General features: G+C 45.2%; 7 non-coding genes and 1 pseudogene across 7 annotated transcripts; all 8 read right to left on the reverse strand.

Annotated features, from left to right (window-relative positions):
- Positions 1 to 1660: 1660 nt before the first annotated feature.
- Positions 1661 to 1779, reverse strand: LOC118242364 (5S ribosomal RNA; annotated as a pseudogene).
- Positions 1780 to 2453: 674 nt separating this feature from the next.
- On the reverse strand, positions 2454 to 2560 carry LOC118242365 (U6 spliceosomal RNA). The gene has a single exon (XR_004776807.1). It is a non-coding gene; the product is annotated as a U6 spliceosomal RNA (small nuclear RNA).
- Positions 2561 to 6564: 4004 nt separating this feature from the next.
- trnad-guc (transfer RNA aspartic acid (anticodon GUC)) lies at positions 6565 to 6636 on the reverse strand. Its single transcript has one exon. It is a non-coding gene; the product is annotated as a tRNA-Asp (tRNA).
- A 3129-nt stretch (positions 6637 to 9765) lies between these two features.
- Positions 9766 to 9837, reverse strand: trnad-guc (transfer RNA aspartic acid (anticodon GUC)). Its single transcript has one exon. It is a non-coding gene; the product is annotated as a tRNA-Asp (tRNA).
- Positions 9838 to 12967: 3130 nt separating this feature from the next.
- trnad-guc (transfer RNA aspartic acid (anticodon GUC)) lies at positions 12968 to 13039 on the reverse strand. The gene has a single exon. It is a non-coding gene; the product is annotated as a tRNA-Asp (tRNA).
- A 3129-nt stretch (positions 13040 to 16168) lies between these two features.
- Positions 16169 to 16240, reverse strand: trnad-guc (transfer RNA aspartic acid (anticodon GUC)). The gene has a single exon. It is a non-coding gene; the product is annotated as a tRNA-Asp (tRNA).
- Positions 16241 to 19369: 3129 nt separating this feature from the next.
- On the reverse strand, positions 19370 to 19441 carry trnad-guc (transfer RNA aspartic acid (anticodon GUC)). Its single transcript has one exon. It is a non-coding gene; the product is annotated as a tRNA-Asp (tRNA).
- Positions 19442 to 22571: 3130 nt separating this feature from the next.
- On the reverse strand, positions 22572 to 22643 carry trnad-guc (transfer RNA aspartic acid (anticodon GUC)). The gene has a single exon. It is a non-coding gene; the product is annotated as a tRNA-Asp (tRNA).
- Positions 22644 to 25016: the final 2373 nt, after the last annotated feature.

Below are 25016 nucleotides of genomic sequence, written 5' to 3' on the forward strand. Positions count from 1 at the left end.
TCCTGACTAAATACAGACAATTAAATTGTTATTTATTTCAAATAATATTTTGTATGCATGTAGCTATAAACATCACAATTTAGATTAGATCTAGATAGTTTACCAGCATGAACGTTTACATTTTCATTTTAGCGGCGTTGGAGCGTGACCCACAACTCCGATGGCCAGGAAGACCCATTGCATTGCAAATGAAAAAAAAAAAACATGCTGTAAATACATAAACCATGTTTATCAAAATTAAAACACATGCGATACATTTCACAAAAGCGCTGCAAATACACAAAGTATATTCATCAAAATGACAACACGCGCTACATTTTGTAAACACAAGCAACTTCAGAAACATTGCAAATCCCTCCAATCCCAACACTTCCTGGCTCTAAGAGAAACATGGATCACCCTGAGAACTCGGTGACCTTGGCTGCCCTGTCCTCTGCCTTTTCATTTACCCATTCTCTGAGGCATTTCGGCAGGGGTGGTGGCACAGGTTTACTATTGTCTCGAGAGTGGCATTTCACTCCACTTTCCTCTTTCCAACTTCCTCTTTCCAATTTATCTTTTGAATTTCATGCCATTAGAGGGTCTTTCCCCACCAAACTTCTTATTATTGTCATTTACTGCCCTCCATGTTTCCTAGATCACTTCATTGATGAGCTCGACATCTTCCTGAGTCAATTCGCCATCGAAGGAAATCCACTCATTCTCCTTGGAGACTTCAACCTTCCATCAGACAAGATACATTCCTCCTGCATCCTTCCGCTGTTGAGAGCATTCAACCTCACCCTCAACCATTCTCCTCTGACTCACAAAGTGGGCAATGTTCTAGACCTGATCTTCACCTGTACCACCACAACATCCATAGGGTTAGGGTTAGGGTTTAGGGTTAGGGGTTAGGTGGCCTAAGCTTACAGCAACTGGTAGTCCCAGGTGCTAACAGATAGTATTTGATTAATCTCTGCACTTCACATTTAAGCATATCAGTTAAAGAGTAAATTAAAGAGATGCAAGAAAAACTTATAGCATCTGGTATTCTCAGTGGCTAACTGATTTTTTTTAATTAATCACTGCACTTCACATTCTAGCATGTTACCTTGAAAGTAAATTAAAGTGATGCAAGAGAAGCTTACAGCAACTAGTAGTTCCAGGTGCTAACAGATAGTATTTGATTAATCTCTGCACTTCACATTTAAGCATGTCAGTTGAAGAGTAAATTAAAGTGATGCAAGAAAAACTTATAGCATTTGGTATTCTCAGTGGCTAACTGATTTTTTTTATTAATCACTGTACTTCACATTCTAGCATGTTACCTTGAAAGTAAATTAAAGTGATGCAAGAGAAGTTTACAGCAACTGGTAGTTCCAGGTGCTAACAGATAGTTTTTTTTAATTAATCACTGTACTTCACATTCTAGCATGTTAGCTTGAAAGTAAATTAAAGTGATGCAAGAGAAGCTTACAGCAACTGGTAGTCCCAAGTGCTAACAAATAGTATTTGATTAATCTCTGCACTTCACATTTAAGCATGTCAGTTGAAGAGTAAATTAAAGTGATGAAAGAAAAACATAGCATCTGGTATTCTCAGTGGCTGACTGTTTTTATTAATCACTGCACTTCACATTCTAGCATGTTAGCTTGAAAGTAAATTAAAGTGATGCAAGAAAAGCCTACAGCACCTGGTATTCCTAGGTAGGGTCCCAACTCAGTACTAACCAGGCCCAAACTTGCTTAGCTTCCAAGGTCAGAGGAGATTGGGCGTTCTCAAGCTGGTGTGGCCATAAGCCTTAAATGCCTTATCAAATTGCCTATTCATAGCAAATATGATCAATGACCAATCTAACAATTTTTTTTAATTAATCACTGCACTTCACTTTCAAGCATGTTAGCAGGAAAGTAAAGTAAAGTGATGCAATAAAAGCTTACAACATCTGGTATTCGGAGGCACTAACAGAGTTTTTTTATTAATCACTGCACTTCACATTCTAGCATGTTATCTTGAAAGTAAATTAAAGTGATGCAAGAGAAGCTTACAGCAACTGGTAGTCCCAGGTGCTAACAGATAGTATTTGATTAATCTCTGCACTTCACATTTAAGCATGTCAGTTGGAGAGTAAATTAAAGTGATGCAACAAAAATTTGGGACTGAAATCTAGGTGTGGAGAGAGTCTGTGACTTTTTGTTGATTTCTGTATTTAAACAACAACTAAAAACCAGTCAGTGACATCTCCATTAGTTCGTTATTGAAAATCACAGTGTGTGTGCAGTGCTTTAGCCATACCCTACAGTTTAATGTATTTTGCTCAATCTTGAAGTTATGCTCCTAACTTAGACTGTCTTTGGAATGTGACGTTGAGCCGTAGAAAAGGTGCTAGTTTTATAAGTGAAGCGGTATCGTCATAATTCTTGGTCGGCAGATGGCAGGACCTGCTGGATTGGCATGCCACATCTCCGCTGGTCAAAAATGTGGAGCGCTTCACGGATTTGCGTGTCATCCTTTCGCAGGGGCCATGCTAATCTTCTCTGCATCGATCCAATTTTAGTATATGTGCTGCCGTAACAAGCACGTCATGACTGCTGCATGGGGCACACATATAACTGCCCGTGCCGGCAAGAGGTCTCTGCAAGAGGGCAGGTCTCAGAAGCCCATAGGTCACCGTTATGATCCGTCAGAAGACAGGAAGGCGACTCCACCCATTCATGGAGCAAAACCAGCCTCCCCGTGTCTCCCCAAAAAAACTTGATCATTTTTACATCAAACAATAACCCTAACCCGACATTTAAAACCTTGATCCAAAGGAAATCCAAAACTAGCCAAGCACCTTATTTGTGGAATCAATTCATGCTCTCAGATTGGTAGTTGCTTTAAGGCTTTTTCCTCTTAGCTAGGTTTAGGGCCAGAATTTAGAATTTGGTAATAAATCAAAAAGAACTTGTTAAAAGAGGGTGTCACTGACTGAAATCTTGCATGCTACATAGAAAGGTATAAATACAAATCACAGCACTTTTTTTCAACAAATGATTATAAGCACAATGCTCACAAAGAAGGACTCATTCATCAAAAGCTGCAAATTTAAGACCACCTCGTCGTCCGTTGTCTATGTCCGCAACGAGTCGATCTATTTTAAAAAATACCCGGCACCCAGTTTTAGGTACAAATAACAAATAACAAATAACACAACATGTTGCACTAGATCACCTTGCCCCCAGCGTCAAGGTAAAGGTATTACAGAGCTACGCAGCTGCCCTTTTAAAATGGCCCCGTAGCGGGCCCTGCCGGCGGGCTCAAACTTGCATACTCAAATAAATCATTTGATAGCATCAAATATTCTTAAAGTACAGTACATTTATCAAAGTAATATTTCTTAGGTACCTGCTTACCGATTTTCAGCCATCTACATGCAACCGTTCGCCAGAAATCTCATGCTGAATACACAGTGTTTTTCTGGTAAATTTCCAACAATCGTGCCTGGCCTTTTAAATGGCCTTTTAAAACATGCTTTTTCCAGGATAAGATAACTTCAGATTTCCCCCCCTGCCGCAGCGCAGAAGTGCACCCCACAAAACCTGCTATGGCTAAACTCTTTCATTTTAGGTTGGCCACATTGCTTGCAGGCGTAGTGTTCATGCTTGTGTCGCTTTGTGGGGATCTTTGTGGGGATCTGTCCATCTGCAGCAGCGGCGGCAGCAGCGGCAGCCTCGGCCTCTGCCTTTTTCTTTCAACGCCAGGCCGTGGTCAGGGGCACCTTGGGCCCGGCCGGCACGGCAGGGGCAGCAGGAGTGGCGGCGGTGGCAGAAGCCGCGTCGCCTTCCAGACCGGAGCTTGTCAGGGTCTCACCAGGAGGAAGAGGAGGTTGGCCTCGGACGCGCTGAAAAGCCTGCCCGGACGCATCCTGCTGTATGTTAAAGTCAAAGGCAGGGTGCCCATGAGTCGGACGCTCCGGGAGCTTATTCAGTGCGGGAGGGAGAGGTTCTGGGGCCACCATGGGAGTGCTGGACTGGCCAACGCTCAGATGCAGAACATCCTGTTCCTGCTTTTTCTTCCTGGCGTTGTACCTGTAACAAAAACAGCAGCACAGCCTATTAGTACTCAGCCTGTATAGTCCACAGTGCCAATGAGGTCAATATAAAACCCCCTAAACTCACCACTGGGTCAGTGTCCGCTGATTCAACTCAAAAAGTTGAATACGGGTCCGGGTCACGAGGCCGGGGCTGCCGAGGACTACGTCTCTGATGACGCCGTAGTCCCTCATGACGGCAGCCCACCTGTTCACCCTGGTGCCGGCGATGGTCTGACCGGCCAGGTGAAGCCGACAAAGCGCCAGGCACACATCCTCCACCAGGCGGCTGATGCTGGGCCACTAAGCAGGCCCACTTCCTTGTCCAAGGAAGCAGCTGTGAAGATACAAAAGCACACACAGACAGACAGACAGAACCAATTATTCATACAGCTACAAGTGAAACTCAAGGAAACTCACTGGTTTATGGAGAGTGCGCTTACCGCTTCAGACTCTCTGTTCCAGCTACAACAGAGGTCTTAGAGTGGCTGCTTTTAAACCGTCCCTTAATAAGTCGGTCTCTGTGACGTGGTAGCTAGGCAACGCTGCCCGTGTCACTCTCCGGCCATTTGTCCCAGAGAGCGACGATGCTGTCTACCCTCTGCTGTGTCACAAAGGCCTGGTGACGCAGGTCCACCAGACTGTCGGCCAGGTTTACTATGTGATGGTAGCCTGGAACACCATCAGGTCCCAGGCTCTCCTAAAAATAAAAGAAAGAAACATACACTTTTGGACTGAAGCACACAAACGTTTACTGCTCTCATATGGTTGAACACCTTTTTTTTTGGAGTGCTTAGGACTTGTGTTGCGCTGTACATGTAAATACAAAGTGAACAGGAACTTCTCCCGATGGATGGGGTCCAGCTGCTCCAATATGTCCTGTGATCAGCCCGCCACCTTCTTCTTACAGCAGCGGCCCTCCAGGTACTCAGTGGCCATGAAGTACCAGCCGCTGAAGTCCAAGACCCTCCGGACAGTCTTGTACAGCCCGCAGGCCGTCAGCTTATGGCCCAGCCGACGGCACTCGGGCTGCACGCACAGCAGCTTGAATGCCCACATGCGGTAGGGCATCCACAGAAACAGTCTGCTGTGGAAGAAGGCGTCGGGTGAAGACAGAGGTTGTGCGTATACCAGCCGGGGTCCGGGAGGCAACCACCACAGACGCAGATGCTTGGTCAGCGCCGGCCTCCCAGACTGTTCTCTGGTGAAAAGCGGCCGGCTAACCCACTGATGCTGCTCTCTGGGCAGTGTCTGCTTCCAGCTCTCGGGCAGAAGGAACTTAAACGAACAAACGCACGTACCGTGAATATGGGCTTGCCGTTTAACTCGACTGACCACAAAAGCACCAAGGCGGGCTGGTGCCGCTCACCTCAGCAGTGGGCACTGGCTGCATTTGCGAAGGCTGCTTTTCCGGTTCAGCCATTGGCAGGGAGCGCTCGGGTGGGGCAAGGACCTCCGAAGCAGAGGAAGAGGGAGCTGGAAAAACATGCGTTAATGAGCTTAGAAAAGGGCAAAAGATGTCACTCAACATCACGGCACAGGTGCACATCGGCCTGCGGGGACGACAGCCAAGAACCCTGAAAGTATCTAACGCTACCGAAGCCTAAAAGCATCGAGTGCTACTGAAGCGTGAGCCACTCCCAGACCCGCCCCTCGATGATGACAGCAGCGTCAAGCAAATCTAGGTCGTTATGTGCAGCTATGTTAAGGAAATAAGCAGATGAAATGAAGGAGATGACAACGTTTTAGCCAACATACATGAAGAGCACAGTTCAACATGCTTTTAGTGATTTAATGATTAAGTGAAGGGTTAGGGTTAGGGTTAGGGTTAAGGGTTAAGGGTTAAGAACTTATTGTTTATTGCACTTATCATTGTTTAAGATAGACCTCATGCATTTTGTACTTCTAGGCAACAGCAGTGATCCCTGTATTTCTACAGTAATCTCGATCATTTCTATATTGGACTCCAACCTACTGTAATGACTAGGCTGTATTCTATGAGTAAATAACACAGCACCTTTGTAAGTCGCACTGGATAAGAGCGCCTGTTAAATGCCATAAATGTAAATGTAAATGTAACAAGTACATCTCAAGACTTGACACTCAAGTCCCGACACAAGTCAAAAGTGAACACGTACAATCCAAAGGCAAGATGCAGTTACCAAGTACTTCCCTTCAAGTCATAGTCAAGTCACCACATTTAATGTCTTACAATATTCGACACCAGTAAAGCATCTGATGTAGTTTATGAAATTGAAAAAATCTTTCCATCCTCTTAAGTCTCAGCCTTGGTTGTATGCAGGTTTTGTCACGCCTGCTTAGAGATAACATCACCAATGGGCACCAAATTCTCTCTAGGGTGCTTTATCAAAGGATTGATCTACAATGTGCGAGTGTCTTTATTCATCTATGTAGATGAATCTAGAGCAAACGTGGGCATAGGATTCAACTTTATCCTTCCTGAAAAGGGTGCCAAGTCAGAAGTTTCTCTGCAGTGCACTGAAGTAGGAACTCTCCCCGTCGGGGAATCGAACCCCGGTCTTCCGCGTGACAGGCGGAGATACTATCCACTATACTAACAAGGACAGCTACATGCACCCCAAAAGAAACAGACTGAGATGTACACGTCCCACAGGTTTTGAAGTATTTTATGTCAGTGCGCCTAGAACAAAAAGGTTTTTAAACACATTCTGGTGATGTTGACCCAGTCTTCTTTCTCCTCTTTTAACAATGTCAGTGTGCTGGCTTATCATTTGTATTTCTTTTCCAATTCTTGTAAAAATGCAAAATATTCAAAGCATTTTGGCTATCCCTGTGTGCTAAACACGTGATTGCTCTACACTATGAGTTAGGTCATATGGAATATTTTTATCAGATTTGGCTTTGACTCTCTTTGCAATATGTTTGATTATTCTATTGCAAATTCCTGTACTGAGCTGCACTCTCTTGTCAACATTCAACTTAGGTCAAGCGATGTCCTGCACTAATTTATTATCAATGTGCAAGTTTCAAATTTGTTGACTTACATTTCTGCTCAAATGTACTAATAGCATTCCTTTGAAAGCTTTACATGACACCTTCATCAGCTAGGTGTGATTTTTTTGATTTTTTTTTTAAAGCAGTGTGCATGCAAAATTGCTGAGCCACCTTGAGCCGTCCCACATCTTCGCCTTGGAAACCTTGGATACCACGTTAGTGTTGTAGGTAGCGAATCAATCTAATACTCTGACAAGCTTTTGAGCACCTGTTCAACTAGAATTGACATTAGCTTGCTAAAATAGCGAGTGGACCATTTGTGAGATTCCCAAATCTTTGAATTTACATCTCAGGCCATTTACAACCCTGAATCAATGACAGATGGGGACTCTTAATTGAACTTGAGGAAGACCTAGGACTTAACCCCGAAGTGCCCAAGCTGTGCGACAGCTGCGATGGTCGGGAGGTTACGGCGTTGCACTTGAAATCCAGCGGGGGTCCCCATGCCGTTTCGACTCCTGCGTGTAGTGTGAGGGAATGTTTCTTTCCTGATGGCTTTGCTGGAAGAATGAGTGCACACTGTCCTCTAGTTCTCTTTTTGTATATGCTTGCCATGGCATTTACAGTTATATGTTACATGGTGGGAATTTGAACATATTTACAGTTATGTTACATGGTGGTGGTAGTCCCCACAGTTTATCAGTTTCCCTGATTCAGTGCCCGAACGGCCTGTGGGAAGAAGCTCCTCTTCCGTCTCTCTGTCTTGGTCTTCAGGGAGCGAAAGCACTTCCCTGACCTCAACAGAGAGAAGAGCCTATTGTTGGGATGGGTGGGGTCCTTCACAATCCTCCTGGCCTTGGTCTGGCACCGCTTGTAGTAGATGGTCTGCAGGTCAGGAAGTTCCGTATGAGTGATGCGCTCTGCTGAACGCACTACCCTTTGGAGTGTTTGTCTGTCCTGCTTGTTGCTGTTCCCAAACCACACTGTGATGTTCCCCGTGAGGATGCTCTCGATAGTGCAGGTGTAGAAGTTCCGCAGTACCTTGGAGGGCAGTCTGAAGTCTCTTAGGCGTCTGAGGTGGTAAAGACGCTGACGAGCCTTCTTTGCCAGGGAGTTGGTATGGCGGGACCAGGACAGGTCCTGCGAGATGTGAACACCAAGGTACCTGAAACTATCTACTCTTTCCACCGTGGTTCCACTGATCCTCACGGGTTGGTAGTGCCGCTCCTGCTTCTTGCTGCAATCCACGATCAGCTCCTTTGTCTCACTGACGTTTAGGAGGAGATTATTTTCCTGGCACCAGTTTTCCAGGTGTTTAATCTCCTCCAGGTAGGCCCTCTCATCGTTGTCCGAGATCAGGCCCGTGACAACGGTGTCGTCAGCAAACTTGACAATGATGGTGGAGCTGGAAGTGGCTGTGCAGTCGTAGGTGTACAGTGAGTAGAGCAGGGGGCTTAGGACACAACCCTGAGGAGCTCCAGTGCTGAGGGTGAGGGTGGATGAGGCACGGTTGCCCACCCGTACTGATTGTGGTCTGTCTGTTAGGAAGTTGGAGATCCAGTCGCACAGGGATGTATGCAGTCCTAGATCCTCCAACTTAGTAGTGAGCAGGGAGGGGATGATAGTGTTAAATGCTGAACTGTGTTACCCCGCTGCTGCGCTCCCTTCATTGGCTTCCAGTAGCTGCACACCTCAGATTTAAAATCTTGATGCTTGCCTACCAAGCCAAAAATGGGCCAGCCCCTTCATACATTGAGTTAATGGTCAAAGCCCGATTCGTAACCTCGCGTTCTTCGAACCTCAAGTATGGCTTGGCTTGAAATGCCATGCTTCAAGTCTCATGGAAGACAAGCGTTGAGACTATTTCCTGTCCTGGCTCACAGATGGTGGAATTAACTTCCGCTTGCTGTCCGGACAGCGGAGTCCCTTGCAGGCTTCAAACACAGACTGAAGACCCATCTATTCATGGAATATTTAAATGACAAATGACCCTGCTCCTTTATTGACAGAACTAAATTAGCACTTAATGTAGAGTATTATTTATTACACTGATGCTGTCTAACAAACTTTAGAACTTATTGTTTATTGCACTTATCATTGTTTAAGATAGACCTCATGCATTTTGTACTTCTAGGCAACAGCAGTGATCCCTGTATTTCTACAGTAATCTCGATCATTTCTATATTGGACTCCAACCTACTGTAATGACTAGGCTGTATTCTATGAGTAAATAACACAGCACCTTTGTAAGTCGCACTGGATAAGAGCGCCTGTTAAATGCCATAAATGTAAATGTAAATGTAACAAGTACATCTCAAGACTTGACACTCAAGTCCCGACACAAGTCAAAAGTGAACACGTACAATCCAAAGGCAAGATGCAGTTACCAAGTACTTCCCTTCAAGTCATAGTCAAGTCACCACATTTAATGTCTTACAATATTCGACACCAGTAAAGCATCTGATGTAGTTTATGAAATTGAAAAAATCTTTCCATCCTCTTAAGTCTCAGCCTTGGTTGTATGCAGGTTTTGTCACGCCTGCTTAGAGATAACATCACCAATGGGCACCAAATTCTCTCTAGGGTGCTTTATCAAAGGATTGATCTACAATGTGCGAGTGTGTTTATTCATCTATGTAGATGAATCTAGAGCAAACGTGGGCATAGGATTCAACTTTATCCTTCCTGAAAAGGGTGCCAAGTCAGAAGTTCCTCTGCAGTGCACTGAAGTAGGAACTCTCCCCATCGGGGAATCGAACCCCGGTCTTCCGCGTGACAGGCGGAGATACTATCCACTATACTAACGAGGACAGCTACATGCACACCAAAAGAAACAGACTGAGATGTACACGTCCCACAGGTTTTGAAGTATTTTATGTCAGTGCGCCTAGAACAAAAAGGTTTTTAAACACATTCTGGTGATGTTGACCCAGTCTTCTTTCTCCTCTTTTAACAATGTCGGTGTGCTGGCTTATCATTTGTATTTCTTTTCCAATTCTTGTAAAAATGCAAAATATTCAAAGCATTTTGGCTATCCCTGTGTGCTAAACACGTGATTGCTCTACACTATGAGTTAGGTCATATGGAATATTTTTATCAGATTTGGCTTTGACTCTCTTTGCAATATGTTTGATTATTCTATTGCAAATTCCTGTACTGAGCTGCACTCTCTTGTCAACATTCAACTTAGGTCAAGCGATGTCCTGCACTAATTTATTATCAATGTGCAAGTTTCAAATTTGTTGACTTACATTTCTGCTCAAATGTACTAATAGCATTCCTTTGAAAGCTTTACATGACACCTTCATCAGCTAGGTGTGATTTTTTTTAATTTTTTTTTTAAAGCAGTGTGCATGCAAAATTGCTGAGCCACCTTGAGCCGTCCCACATCTTCGCCTTGGAAACCTTGGATACCACGTTAGTGTTGTAGGTAGCGAATCAATCTAATACTCTGACAAGCTTTTGAGCACCTGTTCAACTAGAATTGACATTAGCTTGCTAAAATAGCGAGTGGACCATTTGTGAGATTCCCAAATCTTTGAATTTACATCTCAGGCCATTTACAACCCTGAATCAATGACAGATGGGGACTCTTAATTGAACTTGAGGAAGACCTAGGACTTAACCCCGAAGTGCCCAAGCTGTGCGACAGCTGCGATGGTCGGGAGGTTACGGCGTTGCACTTGAAATCCAGCGGGGGTCCCCATGCCGTTTCGACTCCTGCGTGTAGTGTGAGGGAATGTTTCTTTCCTGATGGCTTTGCTGGAAGAATGAGTGCACACTGTCCTCTAGTTCTCTTTTTGTATATGCTTGCCATGGCATTTACAGTTATATGTTACATGGTGGGAATTTGAACATATTTACAGTTATGTTACATGGTGGTGGTAGTCCCCACAGTTTATCAGTTTCCCTGATTCAGTGCCCGAACGGCCTGTGGGAAGAAGCTCCTCTTCCGTTTCTCTGTCTTGGTCTTCAGGGAGCGAAAGCACTTCCCTGACCTCAACAGAGAGAAGAGCCTATTGTTGGGATGGGTGGGGTCCTTCACAATCCTCCTGGCCTTGGTCTGGCACCGCTTGTAGTAGATGGTCTGCAGGTCAGGAAGTTCCGTATGAGTGATGCGCTCTGCTGAACGCACTACCCTTTGGAGTGTTTGTCTGTCCTGCTTGTTGCTGTTCCCAAACCACACTGTGATGTTCCCCGTGAGGATGCTCTCGATAGTGCAGGTGTAGAAGTTCCGCAGTACCTTGGAGGGCAGTCTGAAGTCTCTTAGGCGTCTGAGGTGGTAAAGACGCTGACGAGCCTTCTTTGCCAGGGAGTTGGTATGGCGGGACCAGGACAGGTCCTGCGAGATGTGAACACCAAGGTACCTGAAACTATCTACTCTTTCCACCGTGGTTCCACTGATCCTCACGGGTTGGTAGTGCCGCTCCTGCTTCTTGCTGCAATCCACGATCAGCTCCTTTGTGTCACTGACGTTTAGGAGGAGATTATTTTCCTGGCACCAGTTTTCCAGGTGTTTAATCTCCTCCAGGTAGGCCCTCTCATCGTTGTCCGAGATCAGGCCCGTGACAACGGTGTCGTCAGCAAACTTGACAATGATGGTGGAGCTGGAAGTGGCTGTGCAGTCGTAGGTGTACAGTGAGTAGAGCAGGGGGCTTAGGACACAACCCTGAGGAGCTCCAGTGCTGAGGGTGAGGGTGGATGAGGCACGGTTGCCCACCCGTACTGATTGTGGTCTGTCTGTTAGGAAGTTGGAGATCCAGTCGCACAGGGATGTATGCAGTCCTAGATCCTCCAACTTAGTAGTGAGCAGGGAGGGGATGATAGTGTTAAATGCTGAACTGTGTTACCCCGCTGCTGCGCTCCCTTCATTGGCTTCCAGTAGCTGCACACCTCAGATTTAAAATCTTGATGCTTGCCTACCAAGCCAAAAATGGGCCAGCCCCTTCATACATTGAGTTAATGGTCAAAGCCCGATTCGTAACCTCGCGTTCTTCGAACCTCAAGTATGGCTTGGCTTGAAATGCCATGCTTCAAGTCTCATGGAAGACAAGCGTTGAGACTATTTCCTGTCCTGGCTCACAGATGGTGGAATTAACTTCCGCTTGCTGTCCGGACAGCGGAGTCCCTTGCAGGCTTCAAACACAGACTGAAGACCCATCTATTCATGGAATATTTAAATGACAAATGACCCTGCTCCTTTATTGACAGAACTAAATTAGCACTTAATGTAGAGTATTATTTATTACACTGATGCTGTCTAACAAACTTTAGAACTTATTGTTTATTGCACTTATCATTGTTTAAGATAGACCTCATGCATTTTGTACTTCTAGGCAACAGCAGTGATCCCTGTATTTCTACAGTAATCTCGATCATTTCTATATTGGACTCCAACCTACTGTAATGACTAGGCTGTATTCTATGAGTAAATAACACAGCACCTTTGTAAGTCGCACTGGATAAGAGCGCCTGTTAAATGCCATAAATGTAAATGTAAATGTAACAAGTACATCTCAAGACTTGACACTCAAGTCCCGACACAAGTCAAAAGTGAACACGTACAATCCAAAGGCAAGATGCAGTTACCAAGTACTTCCCTTCAAGTCATAGTCAAGTCACCACATTTAATGTCTTACAATATTCGACACCAGTAAAGCATCTGATGTAGTTTATGAAATTGAAAAAATCTTTCCATCCTCTTAAGTCTCAGCCTTGGTTGTATGCAGGTTTTGTCACGCCTGCTTAGAGATAACATCACCAATGGGCACCAAATTCTCTCTAGGGTGCTTTATCAAAGGATTGATCTACAATGTGCGAGTGTCTTTATTCATCTATGTAGATGAATCTAGAGCAAACGTGGGCATAGGATTCAACTTTATCCTTCCTGAAAAGGGTGCCAAGTCAGAAGTTCCTCTGCAGTGCACTGAAGTAGGAACTCTCCCCGTCGGGGAATCGAACCCCAGTCTTCCGCGTGACAGGCGGAGATACTATCCACTATACTAACGAGGACAGCTACATGCACGCCAAAAGAAACAGACTGAGATGTACACGTCCCACAGGTTTTGAAGTATTTTATGTCAGTGCGCCTAGAACAAAAAGGTTTTTAAACACATTCTGGTGATGTTGACCCAGTCTTCTTTCTCCTCTTTTAACAATGTCGGTGTGCTGGCTTATCATTTGTATTTCTTTTCCAATTCTTGTAAAAATGCAAAATATTCAAAGCATTTTGGCTATCCCTGTGTGCTAAACACGTGATTGCTCTACACTATGAGTTAGGTCATATGGAATATTTTTATCAGATTTGGCTTTGACTCTCTTTGCAATATGTTTGATTATTCTATTGCAAATTCCTGTACTGAGCTGCACTCTCTTGTCAACATTCAACTTAGGTCAAGCGATGTCCTGCACTAATTTATTATCAATGTGCAAGTTTCAAATTTGTTGACTTACATTTCTGCTCAAATGTACTAATAGCATTCCTTTGAAAGCTTTACATGACACCTTCATCAGCTAGGTGTGATTTTTTTGATTTTTTTTTTAAAGCAGTGTGCATGCAAAATTGCTGAGCCACCTTGAGCCGTCCCACATCTTCGCCTTGGAAACCTTGGATACCACGTTAGTGTTGTAGGTAGCGAATCAATCTAATACTCTGACAAGCTTTTGAGCACCTGTTCAACTAGAATTGACATTAGCTTGCTAAAATAGCGAGTGGACCATTTGTGAGATTCCCAAATCTTTGAATTTACATCTCAGGCCATTTACAACCCTGAATCAATGACAGATGGGGACTCTTAATTGAACTTGAGGAAGACCTAGGACTTAACCCCGAAGTGCCCAAGCTGTGCGACAGCTGCGATGGTCGGGAGGTTACGGCGTTGCACTTGAAATCCAGCGGGGGTCCCCATGCCGTTTCGACTCCTGCGTGTAGTGTGAGGGAATGTTTCTTTCCTGATGGCTTTGCTGGAAGAATGAGTGCACACTGTCCTCTAGTTCTCTTTTTGTATATGCTTGCCATGGCATTTACAGTTATATGTTACATGGTGGGAATTTGAACATATTTACAGTTATGTTACATGGTGGTGGTAGTCCCCACAGTTTATCAGTTTCCCTGATTCAGTGCCCGAACGGCCTGTGGGAAGAAGCTCCTCTTCCGTTTCTCTGTCTTGGTCTTCAGGGAGCGAAAGCACTTCCCTGACCTCAACAGAGAGAAGAGCCTATTGTTGGGATGGGTGGGGTCCTTCACAATCCTCCTGGCCTTGGTCTGGCACCGCTTGTAGTAGATGGTCTGCAGGTCAGGAAGTTCCGTATGAGTGATGCGCTCTGCTGAACGCACTACCCTTTGGAGTGTTTGTCTGTCCTGCTTGTTGCTGTTCCCAAACCACACTGTGATGTTCCCCGTGAGGATGCTCTCGATAGTGCAGGTGTAGAAGTTCCGCAGTACCTTGGAGGGCAGTCTGAAGTCTCTTAGGCGTCTGAGGTGGTAAAGACGCTGACGAGCCTTCTTTGCCAGGGAGTTGGTATGGCGGGACCAGGACAGGTCCTGCGAGATGTGAACACCAAGGTACCTGAAACTATCTACTCTTTCCACCGTGGTTCCACTGATCCTCACGGGTTGGTAGTGCCGCTCCTGCTTCTTGCTGCAATCCACGATCAGCTCCTTTGTCTCACTGACGTTTAGGAGGAGATTATTTTCCTGGCACCAGTTTTCCAGGTGTTTAATCTCCTCCAGGTAGGCCCTCTCATCGTTGTCCGAGATCAGGCCCGTGACAACGGTGTCGTCAGCAAACTTGACAATGATGGTGGAGCTGGAAGTGGCTGTGCAGTCGTAGGTGTACAGTGAGTAGAGCAGGGGGCTTAGGACACAACCCTGAGGAGCTCCAGTGCTGAGGGTGAGGGTGGATGAGGCACGGTTGCCCACCCGTACTGATTGTGGTCTGTCTGTTAGGAAGTTGGAGATCCAGTCGCACAGGGATGTATGCAGTCCTAGATCCTCCAACTTAGTAGTGAGCAGGGAGGGGATGATAGTGTTAAATGCTGAACTGTGTTACCCCGCTGCTGCGCTCCCTTCATTGGCTTCCAGTAGCTGCACACCTCAGATTTAAAATCTTGATGCTTGCCTACCAAGCCAAAAATGGGCCAGCCCCTTCATACATTGAGTTAATGGTCAAAGCCCGATTCGTAACCTCGCGTTCTTCGAACCTCAAGTATGGCTTGGCTTGAAATGCCATGCTTCAAGTCTCATGGAAGACAAGCGTTGAGACTATTTCCTGTCCTGGCTCACAGATGGTGGAATTAACTTCCGCTTGCTGTCCGGACAGCGGAGTCCCTTGCAGGCTTCAAACACAGACTGAAGACCCATCTATTCATGGAATATTTAAATGACAAATGACCCTGCTCCTTTATTGACAGAACTAAATTAGCACTTAATGTAGAGTATTATTTATTACACTGATGCTGTCTAACAAACTTTAGAACTTATTGTTTATTGCACTTATCATTGTTTAAGATAGACCTCATGCATTTTGTACTTCTAGGCAACAGCAGTGATCCCTGTATTTCTACAGTAATCTCGATCATTTCTATATTGGACTCCAACCTACTGTAATGACTAGGCTGTATTCTATGAGTAAATAACACAGCACCTTTGTAAGTCGCACTGGATAAGAGCGCCTGTTAAATGCCATAAATGTAAATGTAAATGTAACAAGTACATCTCAAGACTTGACACTCAAGTCCCGACACAAGTCAAAAGTGAACACGTACAATCCAAAGGCAAGATGCAGTTACCAAGTACTTCCCTTCAAGTCATAGTCAAGTCACCACATTTAATGTCTTACAATATTCGACACCAGTAAAGCATCTGATGTAGTTTATGAAATTGAAAAAATCTTCCCATCCTCTTAAGTCTCAGCCTTGGTTGTATGCAGGTTTTGTCACGCCTGCTTAGAGATAACATCACCAATGGGCACCAAATTCTCTCTAGGGTGCTTTATCAAAGGATTGATCTACAATGTGCGAGTGTCTTTATTCATCTATGTAGATGAATCTAGAGCAAACGTGGGCATAGGATTCAACTTTATCCTTCCTGAAAAGGGTGCCAAGTCAGAAGTTCCTCTGCAGTGCACTGAAGTAGGAACTCTCCCCGTCGGGGAATCGAACCCCAGTCTTCCGCGTGACAGGCGGAGATACTATCCACTATACTAACGAGGACAGCTACATGCACGCCAAAAGAAACAGACTGAGATGTACACGTCCCACAGGTTTTGAAGTATTTTATGTCAGTGCGCCTAGAACAAAAAGGTTTTTAAACACATTCTGGTGATGTTGACCCAGTCTTCTTTCTCCTCTTTTAACAATGTCGGTGTGCTGGCTTATCATTTGTATTTCTTTTCCAATTCTTGTAAAAATGCAAAATATTCAAAGCATTTTGGCTATCCCTGTGTGCTAAACACGTGATTGCTCTACACTATGAGTTAGGTCATATGGAATATTTTTATCAGATTTGGCTTTGACTCTCTTTGCAATATGTTTGATTATTCTATTGCAAATTCCTGTACTGAGCTGCACTCTCTTGTCAACATTCAACTTAGGTCAAGCGATGTCCTGCACTAATTTATTATCAATGTGCAAGTTTCAAATTTGTTGACTTACATTTCTGCTCAAATGTACTAATAGCATTCCTTTGAAAGCTTTACATGACACCTTCATCAGCTAGGTGTGATTTTTTTGATTTTTTTTTTAAAGCAGTGTGCATGCAAAATTGCTGAGCCACCTTGAGCCGTCCCACATCTTCGCCTTGGAAACCTTGGATACCACGTTAGTGTTGTAGGTAGCGAATCAATCTAATACTCTGACAAGCTTTTGAGCACCTGTTCAACTAGAATTGACATTAGCTTGCTAAAATAGCGAGTGGACCATTTGTGAGATTCCCAAATCTTTGAATTTACATCTCAGGCCATTTACAACCCTGAATCAATGACAGATGGGGACTCTTAATTGAACTTGAGGAAGACCTAGGACTTAACCCCGAAGTGCCCAAGCTGTGCGACAGCTGCGATGGTCGGGAGGTTACGGCGTTGCACTTGAAATCCAGCGGGGGTCCCCATGCCGTTTCGACTCCTGCGTGTAGTGTGAGGGAATGTTTCTTTCCTGATGGCTTTGCTGGAAGAATGAGTGCACACTGTCCTCTAGTTCTCTTTTTGTATATGCTTGCCATGGCATTTACAGTTATATGTTACATGGTGGGAATTTGAACATATTTACAGTTATGTTACATGGTGGTGGTAGTCCCCACAGTTTATCAGTTTCCCTGATTCAGTGCCCGAACGGCCTGTGGGAAGAAGCTCCTCTTCCGTCTCTCTGTCTTGGTCTTCAGGGAGCGAAAGCACTTCCCTGACCTCAACAGAGAGAAGAGCCTATTGTTGGGATGGGTGGGGTCCTTCACAATCCTCCTGGCCTTGGTCTGGCACCGCTTGTAGTAGATGGTCTGCAGGTCAGGAAGTTCCGTATGAGTGATGCGCTCTGCTGAACGCACTACCCTTTGGAGTGTTTGTCTGTCCTGCTTGTTGCTGTTCCCAAACCACACTGTGATGTTCCCCGTGAGGATGCTCTCGATAGTGCAGGTGTAGAAGTTCCGCAGTACCTTGGAGGGCAGTCTGAAGTCTCTTAGGCGTCTGAGGTGGTAAAGACGCTGACGAGCCTTCTTTGCCAGGGAGTTGGTATGGCGGGACCAGGACAGGTCCTGCGAGATGTGAACACCAAGGTACCTGAAACTATCTACTCTTTCCACCGTGGTTCCACTGATCCTCACGGGTTGGTAGTGCCGCTCCTGCTTCTTGCTGCAATCCACGATCAGCTCCTTTGTGTCACTGACGTTTAGGAGGAGATTATTTTCCTGGCACCAGTTTTCCAGGTGTTTAATCTCCTCCAGGTAGGCCCTCTCATCGTTGTCCGAGATCAGGCCCGTGACAACGGTGTCGTCAGCAAACTTGACAATGATGGTGGAGCTGGAAGTGGCTGTGCAGTCGTAGGTGTACAGTGAGTAGAGCAGGGGGCTTAGGACACAACCCTGAGGAGCTCCAGTGCTGAGGGTGAGGGTGGATGAGGCACGGTTGCCCACCCGTACTGATTGTGGTCTGTCTGTTAGGAAGTTGGAGATCCAGTCGCACAGGGATGTATGCAGTCCTAGATCCTCCAACTTAGTAGTGAGCAGGGAGGGGATGATAGTGTTAAATGCTGAACTGTGTTACCCCGCTGCTGCGCTCCCTTCATTGGCTTCCAGTAGCTGCACACCTCAGATTTAAAATCTTGATGCTTGCCTACCAAGCCAAAAATGGGCCAGCCCCTTCATACATTGAGTTAATGGTCAAAGCCCGATTCGTAACCTCGCGTTCTTCGAACCTCAAGTATGGCTTGGCTTGAAATGCCATGCTTCAAGTCTCATGGAAGACAAGCGTTGAGACTATTTCCTGTCCTGGCTCACAGATGGTGGAATTAACTTCCGCTTGCTGTCCGGACAGCGGAGTCCCTTGCAGGCTTCAAACACAGACTGAAGACCCATCTATTCATGGAATATTTAAATGACAAATGACCCTGCTCCTTTATTGACAGAACTAAATTAGCACTTAATGTAGAGTATTATTTATTACACTGATGCTGTCTAACAAACTTTAGAACTTATTGTTTATTGCACTTATCATTGTTTAAGATAGACCTCATGCATTTTGTACTTCTAGGCAACAGCAGTGATCCCTGTATTTCTACAGTAATCTCGATCATTTCTATATTGGACTCCAACCTACTGTAATGACTAGGCTGTATTCTATGAGTAAATAACACAGCACCTTTGTAAGTCGCACTGGATAAGAGCGCCTGTTAAATGCCATAAATGTAAATGTAAATGTAACAAGTACATCTCAAGACTTGACACTCAAGTCCCGACACAAGTCAAAAGTGAACACGTACAATCCAAAGGCAAGATGCAGTTACCAAGTACTTCCCTTCAAGTCATAGTCAAGTCACCACATTTAATGTCTTACAATATTCGACACCAGTAAAGCATCTGATGTAGTTTATGAAATTGAAAAAATCTTTCCATCCTCTTAAGTCTCAGCCTTGGTTGTATGCAGGTTTTGTCACGCCTGCTTAGAGATAACATCACCAATGGGCACCAAATTCTCTCTAGGGTGCTTTATCAAAGGATTGATCTACAATGTGCGAGCGTCTTTATTCATCTATGTAGATGAATCTAGAGCAAACGTGGGCATAGGATTCAACTTTATCCTTCCTGAAAAGGGTGCCAAGTCAGAAGTTCCTCTGCAGTGCACTGAAGTAGGAACTCTCCCCGTCGGGGAATCGAACCCCGGTCTTCCGCGTGACAGGCGGAGATACTATCCACTATACTAACGAGGACAGCTACATGCACGCCAAAAGAAACAGACTGAGATGTACACGTCCCACAGGTTTTGAAGTATTTTATGTCAGTGCGCCTAGAACAAAAAGGTTTTTAAACACATTCTGGTGATGTTGACCCAGTCTTCTTTCTCCTCTTTTAACAATGTCGGTGTGCTGGCTTATCATTTGTATTTCTTTTCCAATTCTTGTAAAAATGCAAAATATTCAAAGCATTTTGGCTATCCCTGTGTGCTAAACACGTGATTGCTCTACACTATGAGTTAGGTCATATGGAATATTTTTATCAGATTTGGCTTTGACTCTCTTTGCAATATGTTTGATTATTCTATTGCAAATTCCTGTACTGAGCTGCACTCTCTTGTCAACATTCAACTTAGGTCAAGCGATGTCCTGCACTAATTTATTATCAATGTGCAAGTTTCAAATTTGTTGACTTACATTTCTGCTCAAATGTACTAATAGCATTCCTTTGAAAGCTTTACATGACACCTTCATCAGCTAGGTGTGATTTTTTTTGATTTTTTTTTTAAAGCAGTGTGCATGCAAAATTGCTGAGCCACCTTGAGCCGTCCCACATCTTCGCCTTGGAAACCTTGGATACCACGTTAGTGTTGTAGGTAGCGAATCAATCTAATACTCTGACAAGCTTTTGAGCACCTGTTCAACTAGAATTGACATTAGCTTGCTAAAATAGCGAGTGGACCATTTGTGAGATTCCCAAATCTTTGAATTTACATCTCAGGCCATTTACAACCCTGAATCAATGACAGATGGGGACTCTTAATTGAACTTGAGGAAGACCTAGGACTTAACCCCGAAGTGCCCAAGCTGTGCGACAGCTGCGATGGTCGGGAGGTTACGGCGTTGCACTTGAAATCCAGCGGGGGTCCCCATGCCGTTTCGACTCCTGCGTGTAGTGTGAGGGAATGTTTCTTTCCTGATGGCTTTGCTGGAAGAATGAGTGCACACTGTCCTCTAGTTCTCTTTTTGTATATGCTTGCCATGGCATTTACAGTTATATGTTACATGGTGGGAATTTGAACATATTTACAGTTATGTTACATGGTGGTGGTAGTCCCCACAGTTTATCAGTTTCCCTGATTCAGTGCCCGAACGGCCTGTGGGAAGAAGCTCCTCTTCCGTCTCTCTGTCTTGGTCTTCAGGGAGCGAAAGCACTTCCCTGACCTCAACAGAGAGAAGAGCCTATTGTTGGGATGGGTGGGGTCCTTCACAATCCTCCTGGCCTTGGTCTGGCACCGCTTGTAGTAGATGGTCTGCAGGTCAGGAAGTTCCGTATGAGTGATGCGCTCTGCTGAACGCACTACCCTTTGGAGTGTTTGTCTGTCCTGCTTGTTGCTGTTCCCAAACCACACTGTGATGTTCCCCGTGAGGATGCTCTCGATAGTGCAGGTGTAGAAGTTCCGCAGTACCTTGGAGGGCAGTCTGAAGTCTCTTAGGCGTCTGAGGTGGTAAAGACGCTGACGAGCCTTCTTTGCCAGGGAGTTGGTATGGCGGGACCAGGACAGGTCCTGCGAGATGTGAACACCAAGGTACCTGAAACTATCTACTCTTTCCACCGTGGTTCCACTGATCCTCACGGGTTGGTAGTGCCGCTCCTGCTTCTTGCTGCAATCCACGATCAGCTCCTTTGTGTCACTGACGTTTAGGAGGAGATTATTTTCCTGGCACCAGTTTTCCAGGTGTTTAATCTCCTCCAGGTAGGCCCTCTCATCGTTGTCCGAGATCAGGCCCGTGACAACGGTGTCGTCAGCAAACTTGACAATGATGGTGGAGCTGGAAGTGGCTGTGCAGTCGTAGGTGTACAGTGAGTAGAGCAGGGGGCTTAGGACACAACCCTGAGGAGCTCCAGTGCTGAGGGTGAGGGTGGATGAGGCACGGTTGCCCACCCGTACTGATTGTGGTCTGTCTGTTAGGAAGTTGGAGATCCAGTCGCACAGGGATGTATGCAGTCCTAGATCCTCCAACTTAGTAGTGAGCAGGGAGGGGATGATAGTGTTAAATGCTGAACTGTGTTACCCCGCTGCTGCGCTCCCTTCATTGGCTTCCAGTAGCTGCACACCTCAGATTTAAAATCTTGATGCTTGCCTACCAAGCCAAAAATGGGCCAGCCCCTTCATACATTGAGTTAATGGTCAAAGCCCGATTCGTAACCTCGCGTTCTTCGAACCTCAAGTATGGCTTGGCTTGAAATGCCATGCTTCAAGTCTCATGGAAGACAAGCGTTGAGACTATTTCCTGTCCTGGCTCACAGATGGTGGAATTAACTTCCGCTTGCTGTCCGGACAGCGGAGTCCCTTGCAGGCTTCAAACACAGACTGAAGACCCATCTATTCATGGAATATTTAAATGACAAATGACCCTGCTCCTTTATTGACAGAACTGAATTAGCACTTAATGTAGAGTATTATTTATTACACTGATGCTGTCTAACAAACTTTAGAACTTATTGTTTATTGCACTTATCATTGTTTAAGATAGACCTCATGCATTTTGTACTTCTAGGCAACAGCAGTGATCCCTGTATTTCTACAGTAATCTCGATCATTTCTATATTGGACTCCAACCTACTGTAATGACTAGGCTGTATTCTATGAGTAAATAACACAGCACCTTTGTAAGTCGCACTGGATAAGAGCGCCTGTTAAATGCCATAAATGTAAATGTAAATGTAACAAGTACATCTCAAGACTTGACACTCAAGTCCCGACACAAGTCAAAAGTGAACACGTACAATCCAAAGGCAAGATGCAGTTACCAAGTACTTCCCTTCAAGTCATAGTCAAGTCACCACATTTAATGTCTTACAATATTCGACACCAGTAAAGCATCTGATGTAGTTTATGAAATTGAAAAAATCTTTCCATCCTCTTAAGTCTCAGCCTTGGTTGTATGCAGGTTTTGTCACACCTGCTTAGAGATAACATCACCAATGGGCACCAAATTCTCTCTAGGGTGCTTTATCAAAGGATTGATCTACAATGTGCGAGCGTCTTTATTCATCTATGTAGATGAATCTAGAGCAAACATGGGCATAGGATTCAACTTTATCCTTCCTGAAAAGGGTGCCAAGTCAGAAGTTCCTCTGCAGTGCACTGAAGTAGGAACTCTCCCCGTCGGGGAATCGAACCCCGGTCTTCCGCGTGATAGGCGGAGACACTATCCACTATACTAACGAGGACAGCTACATGCACCCCAAAAGAAACAGACTGAGATGTACACGTCCCACAGGTTTTGAAGTATTTTATGTCAGTGCGCCTAGAACAAAAAGGTTTTTAAACACATTCTGGTGATGTTGACCCAGTCTTCTTTCTCCTCTTTTAACAATGTCGGTGTGCTGGCTTATCATTTGTATTTCTTTTCCAATTCTTGTAAAAATGCAAAATATTCAAAGCATTTTGGCTATCCCTGTGTGCTAAACACGTGATTGCTCTACACTATGAGTTAGGTCATATGGAATATTTTTATCAGATTTGGCTTTGACTCTCTTTGCAATATGTTTGATTATTCTATTGCAAATTCCTGTACTGAGCTGCACTCTCTTGTCAACATTCAACTTAGGTCAAGCGATGTCCTGCACTAATTTATTATCAATGTGCAAGTTTCAAATTTGTTGACTTACATTTCTGCTCAAATGTACTAATAGCATTCCTTTGAAAGCTTTACATGACACCTTCATCAGCTAGGTGTGATTTTTTTGATTTTTTTTTTAAAGCAGTGTGCATGCAAAATTGCTGAGCCACCTTGAGCCGTCCCACATCTTCGCCTTGGAAACCTTGGATACCACGTTAGTGTTGTAGGTAGCAAATCAATCTAATACTCTGACAAGCTTTTGAGCACCTGTTCAACTAGAATTGACATTAGCTTGCTAAAATAGCGAGTGGACCATTTGTGAGATTCCCAAATCTTTGAATTTACATCTCAGGCCATTTACAACCCTGAATCAATGACAGATGGGGACTCTTAATTGAACTTGAGGAAGACCTAGGACTTAACCCCGAAGTGCCCAAGCTGTGCGACAGCTGCGATGGTCGGGAGGTTACGGCGTTGCACTTGAAATCCAGCGGGGGTCCCCATGCCGTTTCGACTCCTGCGTGTAGTGTGAGGGAATGTTTCTTTCCTGATGGCTTTGCTGGAAGAATGAGTGCACACTGTCCTCTAGTTCTCTTTTTGTATATGCTTGCCATGGCATTTACAGTTATATGTTACATGGTGGGAATTTGAACATATTTACAGTTATGTTACATGGTGGTGGTAGTCCCCACAGTTTATCAGTTTCCCTGATTCAGTGCCCGAACGGCCTGTGGGAAGAAGCTCCTCTTCCGTCTCTCTGTCTTGGTCTTCAGGGAGCGAAAGCACTTCCCTGACCTCAACAGAGAGAAGAGCCTATTGTTGGGATGGGTGGGGTCCTTCACAATCCTCCTGGCCTTGGTCTGGCACCGCTTGTAGTAGATGGTCTGCAGGTCAGGAAGTTCTGTATGAGTGATGCGCTCTGCTGAACGCACTACCCTTTGGAGTGTTTGTCTGTCCTGCTTGTTGCTGTTCCCAAACCACACTGTGATGTTCCCCGTGAGGATGCTCTCGATAGTGCAGGTGTAGAAGTTCCGCAGTACCTTGGAGGGCAGTCTGAAGTCTCTTAGGCGTCTGAGGTGGTAAAGACGCTGACGAGCCTTCTTTGCCAGGGAGTTGGTATGGCGGGACCAGGACAGGTCCTGCGAGATGTGAACACCAAGGTACCTGAAACTATCTACTCTTTCCACCGTGGTTCCACTGATCCTCACGGGTTGGTAGTGCCGCTCCTGCTTCTTGCTGCAATCCACGATCAGCTCCTTTGTCTCACTGACGTTTAGGAGGAGATTATTTTCCTGGCACCAGTTTTCCAGGTGTTTAATCTCCTCCAGGTAGGCCCTCTCATCGTTGTCCGAGATCAGGCCCGTGACAACGGTGTCGTCAGCAAACTTGACAATGATGGTGGAGCTGGAAGTGGCTGTGCAGTCGTAGGTGTACAGTGAGTAGAGCAGGGGGCTTAGGACACAACCCTGAGGAGCTCCAGTGCTGAGGGTGAGGGTGGATGAGGCACGGTTGCCCACCCGTACTGATTGTGGTCTGTCTGTTAGGAAGTTGGAGATCCAGTCGCACAGGGATGTATGCAGTCCTAGATCCTCCAACTTAGTAGTGAGCAGGGAGGGGATGATAGTGTTAAATGCTGAACTGTGTTACCCCGCTGCTGCGCTCCCTTCATTGGCTTCCAGTAGCTGCACACCTCAGATTTAAAATCTTGATGCTTGCCTACCAAGCCAAAAATGGGCCAGCCCCTTCATACATTGAGTTAATGGTCAAAGCCCGATTCGTAACCTCGCGTTCTTCGAACCTCAAGTATGGCTTGGCTTGAAATGCCATGCTTCAAGTCTCATGGAAGACAAGCGTTGAGACTATTTCCTGTCCTGGCTCACAGATGGTGGAATTAACTTCCGCTTGCTGTCCGGACAGCGGAGTCCCTTGCAGGCTTCAAACACAGACTGAAGACCCATCTATTCATGGAATATTTAAATGA

Source organism: Electrophorus electricus, chromosome 10 (genome assembly GCF_041902795.1).
Source record: "Electrophorus electricus isolate QZ-2024a chromosome 10, ASM4190279v1, whole genome shotgun sequence".
Lineage (NCBI taxonomy): Eukaryota > Metazoa > Chordata > Actinopteri > Gymnotiformes > Gymnotidae > Electrophorus > Electrophorus electricus.